This window comes from Anastrepha ludens, chromosome X (assembly GCF_028408465.1).
Source record: "Anastrepha ludens isolate Willacy chromosome X, idAnaLude1.1, whole genome shotgun sequence".
In the NCBI taxonomy this organism is placed as follows: Eukaryota; Metazoa; Arthropoda; class Insecta; order Diptera; family Tephritidae; genus Anastrepha; species Anastrepha ludens.
The window spans coordinates 96,521,724-96,541,361 of record NC_071503.1 but is presented as its reverse complement, the minus strand read 5'-3'; positions in this window follow the sequence as shown (position 1 = coordinate 96,541,361).

Sequence of the window (19,638 nt, the reverse complement as noted above, 5' to 3'; positions counted from 1 at the left end):
TTGCCGCTGATACCGCTACTATCCTTATGTGCTTACATATGTATACTATGTAAATTTATACTTGTTTTGTTATATTTTTCTCTTGGGAATGTTTGTACTGTATATTTGTTTGTTTGTTTAATTTAGTTACTGAACCCATTTTCGTTGGCGGTTGTTTATACATATGTTTGTTTGTTTGATTTTGACGCGAAAACGGAATTGGAAAAAATAAAACACGTGCAGGCAATTGTTGTTGCACTATGAACTAGCACTTATACATATATATTTTTTTAAATTAAGCTATACAATGTTAATAACTATTATAGTAATATATATAAACTGGAGTTGTCATGCAGCACTAGCATCAGAGGATACGAGTATCAGCTGTCCGCGAAGTATCAACGGTTTTAAGTCCTTCGGAGTAGGTCGGCGGCTTTTAGGAATCTATACATTTTTGGTATTTAGGAATCTATATATTGTTGGTATGTTTTTTTCAGATGGGTTCATAAGAAGTGAAGTGGGGATTCCGATGTCTTTTGGCATCGGGTCCTGGGCAGAAAGCAATTAGATGGATAACGCTTGTTGAAGCATTACAGAAGGAATATTGGTTTGTCCGTGTCTGCGTGAGTATGGCGTGTGCGATTCGGAGCCGTATAAAAGGTGTGAGCATGTTTGTTGGTATGGATGAAGGGTAGTGAGGTTTGGTCCGGGTTGGGTTGATTCTGGAGTAATGGTGGTTGTAATCTATCCAATCAAGACCCAGTTTGGTGCGTCTTCTTTTGTTAACTAGGTGATGTATGTCGCTCTTTATGAAGAGGCTGGATGTGACTGTGGTGTCTTTGGCCATTTTGTCTGCGTTGGTATTGCCGTCGATGCCGGTATGGCTTGGTACCCATATTATCTTTATCTTATTTAGGTAGGAGATGAGATTGTCTCTAATGCAGGTATAAATTATGTATTTCGAGCCATGGTTTCGCGGAACATAGCGTTGTAGACTGCGTTAGGAGTGCTGGATTTGGATAGGAGCGATAACTGATCTATAAATGACGATTTTGAAACCGGCCACGGGGGTTGCGAGGTTTACGTATGTAAGTGAGGACTTTTTAGAGGTAAGCTATTTTCTTTGGCGAATAAGGCGCATTTGTAGATAGACGATTGTATTTTTGGAAGACGGTTACGAGAGGTAGCTGATTAGAAGAAGAACGGTTGCCCGGATTCCGCAAACCGCTCTTCGAATAGCAGTGTGATATGGCGCCGCAGGCAATTTTAGATAATTTTTTTGCATGATGACCGTAGATTTGAGAGCGTAGTTGATGACAGAAAGGATAAGAGCTCTTACAACTTTGACCAGTAAAGCTGGGCCAATGAACGAACACTTGGACGACAGGTATTTTACAATGTTTGAGTTCGTTATCAGTCTATCTCTGAGGTACTGATAATGGTATTTAAATGAGTATTTGTGGTCTAATAAAATTCCTAGAAACTTGCGAGTATGTGAGCATGGAATATTTGTATTGTAATGGGAAACTACAATTATATTTTTTACAAATATGTAGGGACTGGGATTTCGTATAGGAAATGGAAGCGCCGGAGGAAGAGAATCATGAGGATAAAGGGGAAAAAATTTCCTCCGAAGTAGAAACTGTCGAGTTAAGGTCAAAAAATGTTGAAAGTAGGAGAGTGTCATCGGCATATGTTTGATGCCGGATACTGGGGAAGTTAGAAAGGATATAGCTTATTTCGTCAAATACTATAGTGAAGTGAATGACCGATAGGGGTGAGCCCTGAGGAGTGCCGTTATCAAGAGGTAGAGTGGGGGAGGAAATATTAAAAATAAGAACTTTGATTTTGCGCTTGGAAAGAAAGGATTTAACAAAGTTGTCGATGCGTGGGCCAACCTTCGATTTGATGAGTTGCCTTAGGATGACTTGTATATCAATACGATCGAAGGCCCTTTAAAAGTCGAGTGAAAGTAACGAAACATGGTTTTTGTTGGATAACGCGTCGGATATGTATTGATCTAGATGTAAGAGTGCATCGATAGTGCTTAGGCCCTTTTTGAAGGCTACCTGATTTGGATGGACTAGTTTGTTGGAATGAAGATACCAGGAGAGCCTAGTAGCAACGTTTTTTTCCATAAGTTTTCCCAGGTAAGGTATTGGAGAAATGGGGCGGTAGCAGCGATTTCGCAGGCAGGCTTTCCAGGTTTAAATATGGGTATTATAACGCTTATTTTCCAAAGTTCGGGGAAGATGCCAGTATGGAAAAAATTTTGTGATGGACGATGAGGCGGGAGAGGACGAGAGAAGAGAGGTATCTAATAATGAGGTAGGATATTTTGCTATACCAGTAGTTTTACCTTTGACTGAGGATAGAGCCACTTTTAATTTGAGTAAGGAAAGCTCGGAGTCAAGCCGTTTGTCCGAAAGAGTTAACTGATGAGTGGAGCATGAGTATAGGATAATAAGGATAGTTTGTTAGCAGAAAACTCGGAGTTGAAATTGGTATCTTAGGAGGAGTCCCTGAAACTATTGGCGAATTCTACGGCTATGTCTTGAGGATGTAGTAAATTACCTCTAGGGGTGCTTAAGGAAGAAATGGGAAAAAGAGCCATCATTTTTTCGGTTCGGAAGAGGAGTTGATGCTGCTAGTGAATTTCTGTAACAATCGGTTTTGGCAATTTTGGCTTTGCGTCTGAAAAGAGCGTTAGCATTTTTATAGGCGACAAGGTTTAACGGCAAGCAGTTTCGTTTAAATTGTCGCCATATTCGTTGTTTATTTAGCATTAATGCCGAGAGTTCGCTGTTCAACCAGAGAGGAAATGGTTTGAGTAGCTTGACGGAGGATTGAGGGATAGATCTGTTAGCTGCGGTACGAATGATTTTTTGTACTCTGGAGGTTTCCTGGTTGATGTTGTATGAAAAGGGGAAGGATTCAGAGTAGAGAAGGCAGTAGTTTTCAAATTTGGTCCAGTCAAAACAGACTTAGAAAAATATTTTGGGTTTAAGGAGGGGCGAGGGTTTGGGTGAGGAGATTTTAATTCGGATGGGAAAGTGATCGCTACCGTGTAAGTCATCGATGCGGTGCCAATCTGTTTTGGGGGAGAGGGAAATTACAGATGTCGGCTGAAGTGAAAGTTTGATTGGGAGGAATATAAACGCAAGTGACTATGATTTTATTGGGAGAACGAATTTCTGTTGAAAGGGAGGAGATATTTGAAGGAAGTACGGGGAGGGTGTTCTGAAGTATATTTTTTTTAACTAGGATGGCGATCCCTTGTTTACAGGAGATATTGTAAGGGAGGTTATAGAAATGACCGATATAAGTTTTGGGGGTATGAGCAGCAATGTTGCTGGGGAGATGTGTTTCGTTTAATAGTATCACTGACTGTTTTAATTAGTAGTTCGAGATCGATATAATTATTTAAGTAACCATTAATATTCCATTGAAGTATGGATATTGATTATTTAAAAGAAAAAAACAGTTGGAAATATTTGCGAAGGTACGTGTATAATATAAGTATTTATTGTTCCATTATTGGGGGTGATGGTGAGGTGTGGGGATGGGAGGACGAGTTAGGGTTATGAGCAAGGGGAGAGATGGTATAGTCGAATGGTCCATTGAAAGGGTAGTAGTAGAGAGGGGGTGATGGGTTAAGAGGAATTAGTGAGAAAGGAGGAGAAAGAGAAGGATTCAAGGCGTGAAAGGTGGGAAGAGCAGTCTGCTTTGAGTTTTGAAGAAGTTCTTCAAGGGATAATTAATTATTCTTGGAGGATGAGAGGCTAGTAGCGTATGATTTTGTAGAATTTGTGTTCGGGTTTGTATTTTTCGTGTTTGAGATTTTTTCTATGCTATCAATTTTGCTTACATTTGATATATTATCGTTGTTGGAAGGTGTATTCGTCACTCTGGCGAAAAAGGGGGTGGCAGATGTACTATTGGGTTTTTTTGATATTTTAGATGTTGTCGTTATTGATAATTGTACATGCCGCTCGGGCGAAAGAGGAGGAGGCAGATGTGCTGGGAAGTGGTTTTTTGTAAGTGGTGATGGCTTCTCTTATGGCACATTTACATATGCATAGTTTTAATTTTTAGTGTTTCTTTTGACTCAATAAACTTGGGGCAAGTACTCAATTATGAGGGATTTTTACCTGCGCAGTTGGCACAGTATACTCTAGAGCATTCTGCAGTGGAGGGGTGGTTGAGAGGGAGGTTGCAAACCACGCAAGCTGGAGTATTGATGGAGCGTTTGGCTTTGTGTCCTAACAGATTGCAATTTTCGCAGCGCATGGGATTGGGGTAGTAGGGACGGACGTCAAGGGCTCGCCAGCGACTTCTATTCAGGTAGGAAGACTATACTTGTCGAATGTTAATAGCACCGCACCAGTACTTACAAGCGAGCCTTTTTCTTATCGTATAAATTTGTACACTGCGGATACACCTTGGTCTTTGATGCCATCAATTATTTCGTCATCCGGCAGGTGGCAGATGAAGGGGGCATAAATCGTGCGCTTCACGGAGCTTAGCGTGAATGGTAACTTCAACCTCGCCTGCCCCGGTAAGATATTTTGTTCCCAAGAATTTTCCGGCGATTTTATGGTTTCTTACGAGGAGTAAAAGACTGCCATCGTGTAGTGATGTAATGGTGTTTACCTCTTTGCTAATAGCTTGTATACCTTTGTATGCAACAAACCAGGAGGCAGATGCAAGTGCTTTGTTAGTGTGCAAAGACCTGATTATTAAGTACTTCAGGTCATCCATTTTTGTTATCGATAGTTCCGAGATGAGATCCAGCGTTGAATATTTGGGGTTTTTCCTTCTCGTTTTCTGGACTGGAGACAATAGGGCGAACCAACATATGTTGCCCCCGAGGGGTATTGTCTGAACATTGGTGTAGTTAATAGGACTATGAATAAGTTCGTGCGGGTTTTTGTCGAAATTTGAAACTTTATTGACGTAAAATGGTTACAAATTTTATATTCAAAATATTGTCCATCGCTTACTACTACTTTTTCCCATCTTTCTGGCAATTCACGGATTCCCTTTGTGAAAAATTCGGTCGGTTTTGCCGCAATCCACGAATCGATCCATTTTTTGACTTCATCGTAATTACGGAAGTGCTGGTCAGCCAGGCCATGTTGCATCGATCGGAAGAGATAGTAATCGGATGGCGCAAGGTCTGGACTATACAGCGGGTGGGGTAGGACATCCCATTTGAGCGTTTCTAAGTATGTTTTGACCACTTGTGCAACATTGTCATGTTGCAAAATAACTTTGTCGTGTCTATCGGCGTATTGCGGCCGTTTTTCTCGCAGTGCTCGGCTCAAACGCATCAATTGTCGTCGGTATCCCCCGTAATCGTTTCATTCGGTTTCAGTAGCTCATAATACACAACACCCAGCTGGTCCCACCAGATACACAGCATAACCTTCAGGCCATGAATATTCTGCGCCGACGTCGATGTTGAAGCATGGCCAGGGTATCCATACGTTGCCCGACGTTTTGGATTGTCGTAATGGACCCACTTTTCATCGCCAGTCACAATTCGATGCAAAAAACCCTTTCTTTTGTGCCGTTGAAGCAGTTGTTCGCATGCCATAAAACGGCGTTCAACGTCTCTTGGCTTCAATTCATACGGCACCCAATGGCCTACCTTTCGGATCATTCCCATGGCTTTTAAACGTTTGGAAATGGTTGATTGATCAACTCCCAAAGTTTTTGCAACCTCTTCTTGCGTTTGAGCCGGATCTTGATCGAGCAATTCCTCCAATTCGGTATCCATGAACTTTGGCGGCGCACCCTCGCGTTCTTCGTCTTCCAAGCCAAAATCACCACTTTTAAAGCGTGCAAACCACTTCTGGCACGTTCGCTCAGATAGAGCATGCTCACCATAAACTTCCACCAAGATACGATGACTTTCGGCTGCTTTTTTCTTCATATTAAAATAATGAAGAAGAATTCCCCGCAAAAACACATTATTTGGCACGAAATTCGACATTTTCAAGTGTGGTAAAAATATTGTTGTTTACGCTTCAAATAAAAAACTTATACTGACGTTTGTGCCTTACGACAGTAGCTCTCCAATGAATGTTTGGAAATGTGGATCGATGGAATAATAATCAAGTTACGCCATCTGTTGTAAAACCGCACGAACTTATAAATAGACCTATTATATGTGAGTGTGTAAGTTAGGTTTCCTTCCACGGAAAACCTTAATGAAAATAAAAACACGGTAATTTACTAGGTGCGATGCGTGCGCCTTTATTAACTGTCCGAATTAAACTCTAATTCTTTACAAAATTTACTAACTCTACACCTACGAATAACTTAATTCTACCGGAAGACGTTGCTCAAGCCAGACGCTATGTAAGCATTATTTATTTTCCCAAGTTTGAATTAGTAATATAAGAATTTTATTGCAAAAAGAATTGACAACGATATTGTGAAACAGTAAACGCTTCCGCTTAAGGGTTTGCGCTACCGCTGAGTAAGTTTGCTACGTAAGCATTATTTATTTTCCCAAGTTTGAATTAGTAAGAATTTTATTGCAAAAAGAATTGACAACGATATTGCGAAACAGTAAACGCTTCCGCTTAAGGGTTTGTGCTACTGCTGAGTGAGTTAATTATAAAAAGGTGATTGTGCGATTGTACGGTAGGCAAAATATATTGTGTGTTAACTCTTGCCCCTTAAAAACGATTGTCCTCAATCGTTAAAAGTACGGAAGATCGTTAATTTTGACTTGTGAGTTTCGACTTAATGGAGGCTTTACCGGGGGTCGCGGTAGTTCTAGACTCGGAATAGTTGTTTGAAAAATAACTTCCCTCTTTTTTTTAAAGGAAAACCTCAGAAAAATTAGGCAAATTGTTATGATAGCAAATAAGGAAATATTTATGTATTTATTAAACGTAGAGTCCGACTTAAGTAATTTAATTTTCTCCGTGTTATTAACATGTAATTGACTTAGCATCTCCAATGAACGTATTTTCACGAATTCTTTTTCTATAGGCGTTGGTTGGACTATCGGTGGAGCAACCTCCATAGGGGGTGCTTACCAATTTCTGTACAATTGGTGATTTATCTTTACAGTTGAATTCGAAAATTTTAGTAAGAATGTGCCATTAAGCGTGTTATTATTGACCGTGCCGTTAAAGTCGTTTAAAAGTATTATGCCAGTTGAAATTTTGTCTATTGTTGAAATATGGTACCCATCAGAAATTGAACATGATGAGCTTAAACCATTAAGAAGCGCGGGGATGCAAAGTTCATTGGAAATGTCAGTCAATTGACTTTTCTTACATAATTTAATTCTATTAATTTGATTACAATTTTCAAGTAATCCAAATATTTTTTCCTCGTTTCTTAAAATTTCATCGTATTTCAATTTAATTATTTTATTTTCCTTCTTTACGGGTTTCAAAATAATATTAACATAATTCTCCCTGCTTGTGAGCGGGATTTTAACAACATACAGTACAGTAGTGCCGTTATACAAAATATCAATGTCGGCAAAGCTAAGGGCTTCTTCTGTTGAAGTAAATAAAATGTTTTCTTCTCTAAGCTTGCTAAGAGTTACATCGATTTCTTTTTTATCTAGTAAGCTTGAATTTATTACATTGTTTTTTGCCCATTGTATTGCGTTTTTAACGTCTCTCAGTTCATCTTTAACTAATCTAATTTTTGTTTGTAAAAGTAATGCAATTTCATCTATAAGTCTATTATCTTTTCTAATAGCGTTACTTAACATATTCGTTATTGTTGTCAAATTGTTTATTCTGTCGCTAAATGCTTGATTTATCAAAACTTGCTTATTGTTATTTATGTTATTTTTATCTATAATGTCTTTGACCATCTCGAAATCATCATGGTCCGGTGTCCCAGCAATATACTTCCAGGCCGTACCAAGCATATTAATAGATCTTTTATTCCGGAATTTATGGATTGGTTCTATTGCGTTGAGGATATTGGTAATTTGGGATAATTCAAGGCTTAATAGTGGGAAAAAGGAATTGCTTTTTGGGATGTTTTCCTCCATGAAAGTTCGTATGTTGCTCAGGAATGATGCGTATTGGTCAAGTCTTGTAACATGAATTATTTTAAATGTCCCGTCTTGTATTTTTGCTTGTCCATTGTTAATTGTGACCAGGTGCGATAGAGTATAGTTTGTTATTTGCAGTGTTATTTGAGTGATCTATAAAAGATTGATGGATGTTTAGCTTCTGATATTGCTCTTGTGAACAATTTTTCCTGTTTCTGTGAGGACAGTTGTTGACTTGTCCTCTTTCACAATTTCTTTTTTAAATTTCGGGGTAAGCTTCGTTCCTAAACGTTTATTTATTCTAACATATATGATATCTCCCTGGTTATATTTTCGAGATGGTTGGCGATTTTTATTGTGGTTATCTACGTCATTATTTTGTTTGTCTATGAGTCTCTGTACATTAGTCTGTCGTACTTTCTCGAGTGTTTCCGGATCAGTATTAATTTTTCGTCCGAAAAATAAGTCTAAAGGCTTCTTTCTTGTTGTGCTATGAATTGTAAAGTTGTATTCATATAACGCTCTTTCTAAGAGTTCAGAAAATATTTTGTAAGTGCCTTCAGCTTTGAGACAGCGCATGCTCTCTGTAAGAGTGGAATGGAACCGTTCCACCTGGCCATTCACAGAGCTCGTATATGGCGGCGATGTGAATATTTTTATACCTAATTGATATTTTAACATGAAATTGATTGCTGCGGAATTAAAGGATTTTTCATTATCGAATATTACCATTTCCGGTACTCCGAATAGGAAGAGGATTTCTCGAAGGGGTTCTTTAATGTCTTCTATGGCTCTAGAGTTTATAATTCGTCCTTGGGCGTATTTCGAGAACTTATCGATTGCCGTTAATACCAGTTTGTTTTCAGTTCTATAGATATCTATGTGAATTATTTGACCCGGAAAGGTAGGTATGGGGGTTTTTCTCAGTTTTGGTCTTATTGGTTGCCGGTCGTACTTGTTAAGTTTGCAGATTGAGCATTGTTTTACGATTCTTTTAATTTTATTATTCAAGCTGGGAAAATAATACTTTTCCAGAATTTGTACTTTGTTTTCCTTAGCGTTGCGATGTGCTCTTGTGTGTGTTTCTATAATAATTCCCTCCTGCTGCTCTTCATTTTTAATATCTTCTACTAATAATTGTGTAAACCTAACTTTATACTTTGCGAAATTATCTGGGAAAATCTCTTGAATCTTTCCCATCAGGGACTCTGGAGCTTTGATGCCGTTTATCACCGACGGATTTAAATATTTTTTTAAAAGTGAAACGAGTTTCTTGGAGGTGAACTCATTTTCTGTAATAGTATGCCGGTGAATTGTAGGGAAAACGATTTGGAATTCATATGCCGATGTTGGATCTATGTTTAGAATTATTTGGTTCTTGAAGACATTCAATGGGGTTTCGACGCTGCAGATAAGGTTTTGTCCTGAACTACTATCACTTTTAGTCATTTCTGACATAGTATGAACTCCCGATTCTAATGGAATTCTTGACAGGGCGTCAGCCACAACATTACTTTTTCCTGGCTTGTAATGAAGCTCATAGTTATACTCCTCGAGTATAGCCTTCCAGCGCTTCATTTTGCTGTTATTGTTCTTATGGCTGAGCGCATAAGTAAGCGGTTGGTGGTCTGTATAGATCTTTACTTTGGCGGAGCCATACAAGTAATTTCGAAGAGAGTTTAGGGCCCAGATGATGGCGAGCATCTCCTTCTCATTTGCCGCGTAATGCTCTTCCGCTTTACTCAATGTCCGAGAAATAAAAGATATGGGCTTATCCTTTTGGGAAAGGACAGCTCCAAGCGCGAAATCCGATGCATCCGTCGTGAGTTCGAATTCTTTGTCGTAGTCAGGGTATGATAATAAAATGTCTTTTGAGACTAGGGAGTTTTTTATTTTGTAAAAAGCCTCGTTTTCTGGGCTTTCGAGGTTTATCGCAATTTTATAGGATTGACGTTTTGACACATGGCCTTCTTCGCCTCTTAGCATTGTTGTTAAATATTTGGCCAATTTAGCGTAGTCACTTATGAACCGACGATCGTAGCCGGAGAGGCCAAGGAACGATCTTAAGTTTTTCAAAGTTTTTGGTACAGGAAAATTAACTATCGCCTCGACTTTCTTTGGATTAGTTTTTATGCCGGTTTGTGATATTACAAACCCCAAAAATTCCACTTCTTTTTTGAAGAAATGGCACTTGTCGAGTTGTACCTTCATATTGGCGTTTTCCAAAGTTTTGAAAATACTTTCGATTGGACGTACATGCTCTTCTTCTGACTTACTGTAAATGATGATGTCGTCTATATAGACGTAACATATCTTTCCAATAAAATCATGAAGGATGTCGTCTAACGCATGCTGGAATACCGCGGGTGCGTTCTTCAAGCCAAATGGCAGACAGGTAAACTCGTATTTTCCATTGTTTATGGAAAATGCGGTTTTTTCTACGTCCGAGGCTCTAAGTGGAATTTGATGGAATCCACTTTTGAGATCGAGCACTGAGAATACCTTGGTATTGCCTAGCTGAGACAGGACGTCCGCTATCTCTGGGATAGGATATCTGTCTGGTATTGTCAGGGAATTTAGCTTTCTATAGTCGATCACCATTCTATACTGCTTATTCCCCTGTGAATCTGGTTTCTTATTCACAATCTAAATTGGGGAATTATACGGCGATCGTGGTGGTCATATTATTCCATCACTTAGAAGTTTACTGATTTGTTTTTCTACCTCACTTTTAAGCGAAGCTGGATATGGGTAAAATTTACTGTAAACAGGAGTGTCCGTAGTAGTTCGTATTTCTCCAGTGACTTTTGTCGTGTAAGTTAGTTTTTCGTCGGGTTCCGAAAAGAGATTCGGAAATTGCTTTACTAAAGTGTCTACAGTTTCCATTTGGTAATCAGTCAAGTGCTCGTCTTGTAGTCCGATAGAGTTTATACTTTGGCTACTAAGTTGCTTAAGTTGAATTTTGATTCTGTCGCGGATAACCATGAGGTTTTTGTCAGTAAAAATGACTGCATTCAGGTCTCTCAAGCTGTCGTTTCCCAGTATTGCATGGAAAGATTCTAGGGTAGGCATGACGTAAAATTTGAGCTTGTCGTCTAAATTGAATAAGTTAACATAAGTATGCGATTGAATTTTTATGTCTCCTGCAACTGCTTTTGCGAAGAATGGGGTGTCGTTAGGTATTTCTTTTTTTACTAACCTCGGTTGGACATAGTTTTTACTGGAGCCTGTGTCCACCAAAAATTTTAACACTTCTCCGCCCTTCGTTCTACATTCGAAAAAATGTACGTCGCTTAATACCAATTCTTCGTCCCTGTTCGCTGCCTGCGTCAATGTGAAATACGCGTTGGGTTTTGTTAGGCTGGATATTCCTTGGAGAGGATGGTTGGGGTGGTCTTTTTCCCAGGAATTGATTTACCTGAGGTCTGTTCGCGTAATTTATTTGTTGGAGCGAATGCTTCGGTCCATATCCATCGGCTCTGGCGGTGGTAGTGGTTTGGGTGCTATGGGTCTAGGTGGGGGTTGTCTTGGCTGGTTGCTATTTGTTGGTACTTGCTCGTAATTAAAAAATCTTGGGTTATTTTGGAATCTAGGTACGTGAGCTAATTGGGGGTAAAAAGTCTGTCTTTGTCTTTGATTTTTGGGGCCTCTCTGTGGCAAAGGTGGTGGTGAATAGTAAGACTGCTTCCTTAGTGGTAAGTCGTTTTGATTTTGAGCATAATGAGTTCGGAATTTCTGATTCTCTAGTTTGAGACACAAATTTAGAGTTTGCGGAAGGTCCGCAGGCTCTCTCATACCTAGCAGTCTCGGTAAATCTCCGTTGAGACCTCTGATAAACGTATCAAGGGCCTTTCCTCGATAAGTCTCGGTAAGTAAGCTTAAGGCTTCTTTTCCTGTGTCCAGACTACCTAATTTGTTGAGGATAAGGGATAAATGAGAGTACACTGCCTGATAGAATTGTTGTACTGTAGAGTTGCCTTGAACGAGTCCTGTCATCTGATATTCCAATGTTGACACATCTCTCTTATCTGCGTAATGCAGTGTAAGGCATTTGGCGATGGCTGTCCAGTCCAACGGCGTATTGTAGGACTCTAACGCGATATCAGCGTTTACTACGATTTTGTTCCTAATTATGTTTAGGATTCCATAGTACTTTGCTGTTCCGCGTAAGGGCTCATAAATTCTGAGTATTCTTTCCACGCTCTTCCTCCAAGAGTTAAACTCCCCTGGTCTGCCTGAAAATTCCCTTAAGCATTTAACAACGTCGGGAATTCTGTCGAGGTCGCCTAAACTATCTAGATCTTGTGTTTCTATTGTTCGGTCTACCATGTTAACAAAATTCGCGTTGAGATTGAGTGCGGCCTGCACAATTTTTGGTGCTTGACTGCTAAGGACTTCTAAGGTTATCTGTGAAACTAGTTCTCTTAGATCTGAAAAATTTATTTGCCTTCGGGTTGGAGGATTGTTGAAGTCGGATGGGTCCTGAGAATTTGGATTGACTGTGTTATTTGTGCTAAGCCTAGCTGGTCGTACCAGATTGCTTGGGTTTGACATTTTTCGAGTAATAAACTTCCGTGAAGCTTTATTTCAGCTTTAGTTTTGACAATAATTTTTTTTTCCTTTTTAATAATAAATTAAAGTCTGCGATTCTTACTTTCGCCCTTTCTTCGTTTTAAAATTTACAAAATTTTCTTTTCAATATTCACCAATTTATTTTTCGGGTAAATTTCTGTATTTATAATAAATTTCTTTGAAGCTTTGTTTCGGCTTTTTGTTTCTACTTCAATTATTTAAAAAAAATTCTTAACAATATCAATATGTCTTATCTCCTAATTTTATCCGTTCTTTCGTTTCAGGATTTATAAAATTTTTCTTTTAATATTCAATGATTTATTTTTCCACAATATTTCTTTATTTAATTCGTTATGACTTACGTTAGAATTTCGGCTACAAATTTCATCTTCTGTTGCTGGAGTTGGTTGCTTTTGATAATAATGCTGCCTTAGATGATGCACTCAGTTGGTTGTTTCTGGTAATGCCGCTACGTTGATTTTTATATTCCGTTGGTTGCTTTTGTTCAAAGTATATTTTGTTTGGCTTTTTCAATGGCGTCGCGCCTTGACTTTGATTCGCCTAAATCTTTTTTTCCGGTTGGTTGTTAGAGTAATTCTAGCTTTTCCCTCGCACGCACTGAACACACTAGTACCGTTTTCTTTATTAAAAATGTTTGTTCGCGGGCAAGGCGGCTTGCGTTCAAACGCGTCCTTTTTGTTTTTTACTTTCTTATCAAAAGAAAAGAAATAAACTACTCGGGGACCTCTTTCCTCGCACTCGCTTCAAGTTAGCAAAATACTTCGCTCGGGCGCCAGTTAGGTTTCCTTGCGCGGAAAACCTTAATGAAAATAAAAACACGGTAATTTACTAGGTGCGGTGCGTGCGCCTTTATTAACTGTCCGAATTAAACTCTAATTCTTTACAAAATTTACTTAACTCTACACCTACGAATAACTTAATTCTACCGGAAGACGTTGCTCAAGCCAGACGCTATGTAAGCATTATTTATTTTCCCAAGTTTGAATTAGTAATATAAGAATTTTATTGCAAAAAGAATTGACAACGATATTGTGAAACAGTAAACGCTTCCGCTTAAGGGTTTGCGCTACCGCTGAGTAAGTTTGCTACGTAAGCATTATTTATTTTCCCAAGTTTGAATTAGTAAGAATTTTATTGCAAACAGAATTGACAACGATATTGCGAAACAGTAAACGCTTCCGCTTAAGGGTTTGCACTACTGCTGAGTGAGTTAATTGTAAAAAGGTGATTGTACGATTGTACGGTAGGCAAAATATATTGTGTGTTAACTTGTATATGTGTGTGAAGCGTATGTGATAAACAAAAGTACAAAAGTAGTCTGCGAATAATACAGGGTGGGCCAAATAAGACCTACTAATGTTAAGCACAAATAACTTTTTTATTTTTTGACATATTTATTTTTCTGTTTTTGTAGGTTATAATTGAATTGTTGGAAATTTATTATGGAACCACCAACAACGACTACAATACGCTATTCGTTTTACACAATTAGCCAGACAAATTGATTTTTTAAATAATGTTTTGATATTGGATGAAGCGCATTTCCATATAAATTGTTATGTCAATAAACAAAACTGTAGATTGTGGGGCTCTGAAAATCCAAGGGCAACACACCAACATCAGTTGCACCCATCTAAATGTACTGTGTGGTGCGGTGTTATGGCCACTAGAGTTATCGGTCCATATTACTTCGAAAATGAGGATGAAACGCCGGAATCGATTTCAGGAGCTGCTTACAGAACATTGATTGAACACTTTTTGCGGCCAATGGCGGATCAGTATCCTAATTTGTGGTTTCAATAGGATGGAGCAACTGCGCATACTGCTAGGCAAACTGTGGACCTGCTGCGTGGAATTTTTGGCGAACGTCTGATTTCCAAAAATTCAGATTTCCCTTGGCCACCTCGTTCGCCAGATTTGACTGCGCCCGACTTCTTTTTATGGGGATATTTAAAAGACAACGTGTATCTTAATAAGCCAGAGACTATTAGACAGCTGAAGCAAAATAGTCGAGACGAAATACTGAGGATTCAACCAGAAACATTATGTTTTCTAATAGAAAACGCTTTGAAAAGAGCCAATCTTTGTATTGAGAAAAATGGTAGACATTTGTCTGATGTAATATTTCATACATAATTTCCATAAAATATATTCAATGTACAAAAGCAATTAACCAAACTAAAGGATTATTGCAAAAGTTATTTGTGTTTAACATTAATAGGTCTTATTTGGCCCACCCTGTACAAACTAACACAAGCGGAAAAAATGCGAACTTAGGGATTAACAGTTCGGTTGCGACTGCGCTTATATTTTATTTTTATATATTTTTTGCATTTGGAAATGATTTCCGATTGCTTATGTTCACAAATTTATTTTTACGAACTATTATTTATTTTTATTTTATAATTTTTATTATAATTATTTTTTATTTTTCACGAACAAATTCCCTGCTCGAGCGCCATGAAAATTCTTAACCCCTTCGGACCTCATGTGCAGAATTATACTCATAATGTTTAAAGCCTTATAATATTTTTATTTGACTTTGCTGACAACACTTGGGACCTAATGTACATAATTGTGCACATGCCGGAAAATTCGGAAAACTTAATATAATAAATATGTATGATTTTTCACACATTTTTTTTTATGATGTCCTTCTTACTAATAAATAGTAAGAAAATAATTTTATTATCCATTAACAATAATTGGTATGAAGGGGTTAAGGGTTTTTAAGAAATACAATTTATTATTACTAGTACCTTTTTTGGAAGCGGCCGCCGTACCGGAATGGGTTGGTGCATGACTACCATTCGGAATTCAGAAAGAACGTAGGTTCGAATCACGGTAAAAGGCTAAAATGAAGAAAACTTTTTTTCTAATAGCGGTCTCCGTTCGGCAGGCAATGGCAAACCTCCGAGTGTATTTCTGCCATGAAAAAGCTACTCATAAAAAGTATCTGTCGTTCCGAGTGGGCTTGAAACTATAAGTCCCTCCATTTGTGCAACAACATCAAGACGCACGACAAAAATAGGAGAAGGAGCTCGGCCAAACACCCAAACAGGTCGTACGCGCCAATTATATATATATTTTTGGCGAGTGCATGAAACAACAAGTTGTCTGTAACTTCGTTAAAATAGAAATACTCGTACGTAAGCGCGCTTTCAGTTATATAGGGTTTTCCAAACAGAGATGTTGTTTTGATATTCAAAGAAAAATGCTATTTTTTAATATAAATGATCGGACGTTTATTTCATTATAAAGAGGAAGGTATGCCGTGAATAGTGAAAAATAACATGAGGCAAATGACCACCTCGACCACGCTTACAGGACAATATCCTTTTCATAAAATTTTCCATAACCGAATTGCAAAGTGGCTGCCATATGTCCTCGTCCTCGATAGCCTCACGACGTCTTGAATCGACCCTGAGCTGTTGGCGTAGATTTCTCTTTCACGTGGCCCTAAAGAAAAAAGTCACAAGGTGTTAAATCACAAGATCTCGGTGGCCAATTGTGATCACCTCTTCGAGAGACAACACGGTCCGGAAACTTTTCCCGTAAAAGATCAACGGTTTCGTTGCTTGTGTGACACATAGCGCCGTCTTGTTGAAAATAAGCATTGTCCAGATCAATAACAGCCAATTCTGGCCATAAAAAATCGTTAATCATCATCGATAGCGCTATCTATTCACCTGTAACATCTGTTATTGGAAAACCCTTTACTTTGCAAATGCACTCTTTATTTTCTATAAAATTTCTTACCCTAAACTTATCTAACGGACTATATATAATTAAGACTAAATGTCTTATGTATGTATGTACGAGGTGAGTTCAAAAAGTATCGCGAATTTCGAATTTTCGCAGGTTCCGTATATTCAAATTTCGATTTTATTGTGGCGATATGTTGGTACTCATGCCTCTCTCTCATGCCGACGAGTTCGGCCATTTTGAATGCTCAGTTAATTGTTGACAGCTGCTTGCTTGCACTTAAAGTCTGATATCAGGTATATTCAGTTTCATTGAAATATTTTAAATTTTGCTAATTTTATGTGTACACGAACAGCCAGACATGACCAATCGGCTCTCATCATGTGTAGATACTCCGAAAAAATGGTTTTCAATTAAAATATTGTTTGAGTTTAAGTATGTTTAGCCGTAAGTTCGCTGTCGTTAGTTCTATGCCTTGTTTAAGTTTTGAAAAAACTCGCTGTACTTCATTGTTAACAATTTAGTTGAGGATTGCCCTGAACGCAAACTTAACGCACCAACCCAGCTTACCGGTTTTCGGTAATGGGAGTGAAAGTTTTCCAGCTGTTGATTACTCCATTCAAAACAACACTCGGCTATCGCATCCCAAATTAATGGTGTTCTATCATTTTTTTAATGAATTTAGCCATATCGAATAGCTTTGATGGAATCGTAAACGTTTCTTTTAAAAACACCGATAAAAGGAACCATCGTGGCTAAATATCACTTAATCTCTTTCACAGTTTTATGCTCCGGGTAGTCGAAAATGACTTGTACACGTTTACTGGGATACTCAATTCATTAACCCAAAAAGTCATATGAGTGAATTCATATAGATCAAATGGCGTGCACTTCGCGCAGTTTTAGAAATGTCATAAGGGTTAATAGGAACTTCATGAAAATATGTTTTTAAAAAAATAAGGATTGAAAAAAGTTTCGAAGGTACGGCAAATGATAGCGATCCGATTTCATTATGGCATTTAAGACCCTATAGCCTCCACGATCCACCTATCGTCCCCTTCGTATGCAATGCGCTTACCCAATTGCTGTTTGATGAGCAGCAAATACGTTATTTCATAACTTTCCACCAATTCCTTTCGGAAAGCAAAGAGTTTTTCGGCGATAATCTCCATGTCTGCGTATACGTGGTTTGCCCTCCAGTCTCGATAAAATGCATATCGTCTGGCAAAGTTTTTTATCCTGAGTTAGCGGACAGTGTAATATTAGTGTATTCATTGGGAATAATTTTGAATCAAAGTTGCTATCGTAGATCAGATTGAAAGCATTTTTGCAGTCAAGCAGGGATCGATGTTTAAGATTAACTAGCAAGTCGAAGTGAGCTAGAAAATTGATTCCCAAAAGATAAACATGTGTATTTTAAGAATAACAAAATATAAACATATTTTAAGGGAGGGGTCTAGGGTTTGAGCATTTTTTTTAATGAATTTTTGAGACTTTGCTTTAGAGATATGAATAGTGAAAATGTATTTAAACTTTTTGTACATTATAAAGCATCATTTCAACAATATTGTACTAAATTTTTGTAAGAAAATATCGGGAAATAAGCCGGTGAGGTAACTTTTCCAAAAACGCCTTTTCCAAAAGGTGATTTGCGGTGACTATCGTATCTAGTTGTAGAATCACCTGAAATAAAAAAACAGAATTATTTGGTTAAATTATCACCAAAACCTCCCCCCCACTGGCTCCGATTTTTTTTTTTCATTTTTACGTTGCCAGCGCGTTTTTGAAGCAAAAAGTGCGATTTTCACTGATTTTTTCGCTGTATAAGTGGAAACCGCCCTTAATGTAAAACAAAAAAGTGAAAAATCTCTCAGTGGGGGGGAGGTATTTTATATATAGAAGTTGTATACCAAATTTGAAAAGGATCGGTTAAATATTGTTGAAGTTCTAATAGTCACGGACTTTGAAAAAGTGGTTTCGAGAAAAACGCGTTTGAAAAAAACGCTCCGCTCCAAACGCTCGCAGCTGTCGCAGAGGAGTGGGGACAAAAACGTCTATAACTCCAAAAGTTTTGCTCCGATTGAGCTGAAATTTTGGGACAATATTTTTGAGATGATTTACTATAAGAAAAAGCTATTTCCAAAAAATCGATTTTTTGAAAGTCAAACCCTAGACCCCTCCCTTAAGAAAAACAAAAGATAAACATATAATATATATTTTAAGAATAACAAAAGATAAACATATTTTAAGAAAAGTGCCTTGCCAATTTATTGTTATACTTAAGCTAAGCCTAATTCTTAATCTAACATAATGCTGACATAGCGGTTCACACGGTGCAGCGGCGGTTATACAATACTAACGCTGCCTCGCATATGTCATCGGATACGCATTGCTAGCGTATTGCAGTCAGGTAGCTGCCTTAACTCCTCCCCCTTTAAAAATCTGCGTCCCGCAGATGACAGCGTTGTAGCCGGGGGGTTTCAGTTGTGGCGGGGGAAGCAGGAAGTTGATGAATTTCAGCTACACTGACAATTCTGGGTACATCTACCCCTGAGGTGATTTTCCGCCAGATCATATAGCAGGCTGATGCTAGAATTATATGGACCATTTCGTCCGTTGTCCAAGAGAGGTGAAAGTTCCAGGAAAGCTTCATAAGTTGATTTATGTTGTCCAGACTGAGTCCATGAATGCAGGATAAGCTAACCTTTAAGCCATCATTTGTGACATTTGACAAAACAGATGGTAGTACTTGTGAAGTTCTAGCAATCGTGCTCAAAAATGTTTGATTGCCCACATGCACCGTCTCGTTATTAATGCGAATGAGGAAGGTGCCGTTTAACTTTGCCGTTTGGTTTTTGCCCCACACTATTCCTTGAAAATTAGTCAAGAATATTGTATTTTCCTCGATGAGTTCTATAGTAGTGCCCTTATCGGGCTCGAACTGGCAACGGACATTGCCTCTTTTGATCAACCTTGGCAAACAACTATTCTCTGGTAGTCTTTCTATTGAACCTCTGTCACAGATAGTGGAATTGTTAATGGAGAAACAGTTTGTCGTCATGCCATAAGTTTCATCTCGGTTGATAAGGACTTTTCTGTACTAAGGACCACGCGCCTCCCGCCCAATGTTGTAGGTCTAGCTAACAGAAGCCGGTATTGTTCAGGTTTGACTTTTGGCACCGAAAGTACATAGAGAAGAAGGGTGCCGTTGGAGTAAAAGGACGAGCTTGCGTACTCTGCGGCTTCAACCAGGTTCTGATATGGTGAGGCATTTTCTTCGAAAAGTATTCTTTCCATTTCCTCTCTATCCAATAGGTTTGTAT